The 4624-nt window shown below is 40.1% G+C and overlaps 1 non-coding gene across 1 annotated transcript; it reads right to left on the reverse strand.

Moving 5' to 3' along the window:
• Positions 1 to 4054: 4054 nt before the first annotated feature.
• TRNAM-CAU (transfer RNA methionine (anticodon CAU)) lies at positions 4055 to 4127 on the reverse strand. Its single transcript has one exon. It is a non-coding gene; the product is annotated as a tRNA-Met (tRNA).
• Between the last annotated feature and the right edge of the window lie 497 nt (positions 4128 to 4624).

Below are 4624 nucleotides of genomic sequence, written 5' to 3' on the forward strand. Positions count from 1 at the left end.
AAAAATATATGCAAAAGGAACCAGGCTTTGAATTCTTTTCTAGTTTTTAATCCAACATTCAAATGACTATCAGCTGTGACTGGCTTATAAGGGCATTCCAAAACATCTGTGCTCATTACACCTTCTTTTGGTTGTTCCCTAATTATACAATAGAAAATTCTGTTTGGGAAAAATAAAAATTATGTATTATAAATAAATTGTCATTCATCAGTAAAATTCAAAACACTGGTTAAGGCGCAAAGAAAGAGAAAAATTAATTGGCAGATGCAGAATTTAACATTTTGCAAGTGTGATAGGTCAGTTTATTGAATTATTAATTTGTATTTGATTATCTATTCCCTATCTTTATCTATTACCTGCATTTCAAGGTAGAAATCATATCTTATGGCCTTACTCTATGCACTGAGGATACAGTAAGGTCAAAACAGTGATATGAGCCTGAAGAAGCTTATCTTCTAGTGCAGAGAGAGAAAACTTGAAAAGAGAAACTTCATAAGACACTTTCTAAAACAAATAGTGATTATGAGGAAGATGAAATAAGTTGATGTGGTAGATACTGAGTTTATGGCTTTCACTAAGGAAGTAGACTCTGTACCAAAGTGACATTTGATTTGGGGACTAAGTGCAAAGAAGTAGACACTTTACTAAGTCTGAGTCAAGATTAGAAGAGTTATTATTCAGTAGTTGGCAGCCAAAGAAAGGGTCTCTCAAGACAGCTGGAAAACTAGCCCACACGGAGCCCAGTTACCAGATACCCACAGCAGAGCCAAAATATAAGAAATTTCTCATCTCATTTCAAGATCATGAACCACTGTCCTAACGACATGTTGATTTTCTGAAGGAACACCCATACACAGGGTCTCCAAGAGCATCATCCATAGGACTGATGTCTGAAAGAGCTTTAGCTCAGGGAATTCTTCAGTGAAGAGGAAAATGCAAGGACTGTTTCATAGCTCTGTATGGCAGAATCATGACTCTTTCTCTTCCCTTCATGTTTTTGGGCTTCATCATGTTCTGATCACTAATGGGAATCAAATACATTTCTAACATTGCTTGCTGGGATATTTTCCATATTTTAATCAGATTTCAGCTGCCTTTGCAAAGAGAGAATTTTTCTCGGGTTCTATCTGTGGAAATTAGACACCACCTGGTTGTTTCATAATTGTGCAGGCACCTCTGAAGGTTTTGATCTGCGCTGTCATTACAGATATGTGATGGGTGGGGCCCAGCACATAGATAAGGAATGTCCTTAAGGAAGGACTTCATAAATATCTTACTTTTATTCTTCTTTCATGAGTTCTCTCTAAGAATTCCCCTGGTTTCACAATATTCTTTTTTCTGACCGTCTGGGACTTTATGATCTACTTCCAGACTCATGCATCCCTGAGTTGTCAGACCTACAAATTGTCTTGTACATCTTATCTTTCTAGGTGTTCGTCTTCAGCTTTCCTTGTTTATTACCAGGCTAAATGACTCCAGAAATCTCAATTACAAAGAGGCCTTTTTTTCACCAGAGTGTCTCTGTTCAGAAAATAGTGGTGGGTGGCCCACTTTCCCACCAGCCAAAAACTGTGAATCTTGAGATGAAAATGCCCAACACAGCCCAGCAGAGATGATGCTTACTGTCTCCACAGCATTTTTCAGGCCTTGTTTTCCTTGTCTATAGCCCATTGACTGTGGAGTATTTGTCAAAGAGTGAGCCTGAGGTGACTTGTGTATGAAATAAGAAAAGGATCAGAAATGTAAAAATTGCTATTTTTTAAAGAGGTCTAGTGTTTCCTAGAGTTGAGTTTTGGAGAGAAGACCTGATGATAGCAGGTGCCTCTCAAAAAAGAAATGAAGAAGCAAAACTTGAGAAACCGGGTCTTTTCCACTAGCTCTGAGGGCAAAGAAGGTAGTGTAACATTTCACCTAATTCCCATGCTTAACCCACTTTTTGACCTGTGGTCATTCTAGACATGTGTCCAAACCAATTGCATGAGTCTAACCCTGTACCACAGGGTTACTTCACTGTCACTGAAGAGGATCTCACTGAGGGCAGAGCATCTTAAACAGGAACTCAACAAAAGCACAGTGAAAAACTATTGTTTCTGTCAGCAAGTGTGGGGAGAAGGAGACCTATAGTATGTGACCATGAGAAGGATCCAGGTCTGAAACAATTTCTCCATCTTGAATTGCCAGAAGGTAAGTGAAGGTCCCAGCTGAGTTGGGTTCCCAGTTGGAATTTTGGGACTGTTACACAGGTCATGTATCTCACCATAAAAATAAGGTTGCAATTGGTACTTGACTTTGGAAATATGGCCACTAGGAGGAGGAGGTGGGGCAGTCTCTTTGGGCCTCACATCTTTACCATTATTCCCTCCCAATGTGGCCCAGGTCACTGGGTAAGGCTTGGTACCTCCTCCTATCTTTCAGGAGAAAGGTGGCATTGGCATAGGAAGTCACTAGGCCCCTAGGAGAAGAATAAGGTAGGGTTAGCAGGAGAAAGAATTTTTCAGAGAACATTGGAAACTGGATACCAGGGGTTTTACTCAGCATTTCATTTAAAAAAAATTAAGGAATGATCAGGAAATATCAACAACAAAAACACTGATGCTCTAGGGATCAGAATCCCTTCTCATTCTGTCAGAAATTTTGAGGTTTTGAATCAGAAATAATGGGAAAAGACTTTGCTCCACCTTGAAAGACATGACAACTTTCTTTCCTTCCTTTCTTTTTTGAGTTCAACAGACAACTCTGGTGCAAATGTCTTTCAAATCATGGATATGAAACCAAGTTATTTCTCTCTACCGTGGACATTCTGGTCAGATTCACGGTTTAACCATTTTGATCTTCTGAGCACTCACCTGTGTACTGAGACTCTGCTATATGCTCAGATTATGCTCTTCCACAGCAGGGGTTCCTGCTTTTCCCAGAGAACATTCAAGTTTTCAAGCTTGTTTGGAGTTCTTTTCTTACCCAGGTACGATGTAAAATCATAGAGGAAAGGCTACTTTTTCCTAGAAGAGAACTCTGGTGGATTATAACCTCAATCTGTAAATCCACTCTTCATGCTTCTGATGAACATCTATGACAGAAGCTCAGTGGAAGGGGCCATTCCACAGGGAAAAGGCAACTAGAACAGTAGCTAACACTTACTACTCAGTTCCTATTGCACAGGCTCTGCTCCACATGCAGAATCCCTTAGTTCTCATTTTCCATATGAAGAAACATGTGAAGGATTTTTAAGGTACCACTATTCATTCAACTAAGCATACCTGCCTTATGTGCAAAAAGCTTTCAAAACCTCCAGTTGCCTTGATAGGTGAAAATTTCTCTAGTGACAGTGTTAGAAAAATTTTTTTTTCTTTGGGCATAAGGACCTCATCGAGTGAGCAGGAAGGAGAGACTACTAGGTATCTTCAAGGTGACAACTTTCCTGACTCTTCTCTTGAAAGCTGAACATGCCACCTCCACGTTCCAGACCCCCTTCATTATTTAATGATTACCTGACAGTAGGCATTACCACCTAGCATATTATGCATTTTTCTTATTAGCTTCTTGTCTGTTTCTCCCACTCTTTTCAACTGGGATGTAGCTCCAGGCAGGAAGGAATTTTTGCATTTTAACCACTCTTGAATTACTTTACCTGGAATAGTCCAATAATAAGATATGTGCCCAAGAAATATTTGTTGCATGATTAAAAGAACCAATGATTTTATACTTCCTCCACCCCCAACTGTGGTTGACAATCTTCAGAGAACAAAGTTGGAAGAGAAATTTCTCCTGATTCTTCCCTCTGATGGAGAGGAAGAGCGAAAATATAGTATAGCTGGTAGTTTCTGACTAATGTAAATTTCTTCACCACTCATTTTACTGAAAGTAGGAGGCAGCCCAACAAGGTACAAAGCTGATTTCTCCATCCTCAGCAAATATTGGATGAGTCTTCAAATCTTTATCTGGCACTTTTGATAATTTTACTTTGTGTTCCTTTTTTTAGTAATTTGACCTATGCTTTCTTTTTACCAAGATAACATTATGCCAGGCCACTGTGAAAACACAGAAAAACAACTTCTGCCCTCTCTGAGGCTTGAACTCAGGACCTTCAGATTATGAGACTGATGCACTGCCAACTGTGCTAAGAGGGCAGCTTCCAAAGTTCTTTTTATATTTATAGGAAAATACGATATATTGTTTTCCAAGTACCCATGCTTTGTCAATTCCCAACTTTTAGAGAATACAATCAATACTACTTGAAAATCACTCAAACTCCGTGAACTTAGAGTATGAGAAATGGGGATTTCTGAAGAAGGTCATGGGGAAATGCCTCACTCCTGCTTCCCAATTTCACTTTCTTGATCTCCCAGAAGTAACGAATGCACGTTGCAGATGTGGAAGCCCCATCTGCAACTGCCTGGGTTGCTGGCACAGCTATTCTAACTTGCTCCAGAGTTGTGATCATCACCTGCTCATCGTAGGCATTGTTACCCAAGAGAAGCAGTGCGCTACCCTCTGCCAGCCAGGGCCTCAGGTTTCAGGCCATCCGTGCCACATCCTTGGGCCAGACATGTTCTCACCTCCTAGAAAAGCCCTGGAAAACCTAAGACCTAATTCTTCTCAACTTCCCAAAAGTGCAAACTTGAGG

The sequence above is a fragment of the Equus quagga genome, chromosome 15, assembly GCF_021613505.1.
Source record: "Equus quagga isolate Etosha38 chromosome 15, UCLA_HA_Equagga_1.0, whole genome shotgun sequence".
Taxonomy (NCBI): domain Eukaryota; kingdom Metazoa; phylum Chordata; class Mammalia; order Perissodactyla; family Equidae; genus Equus; species Equus quagga.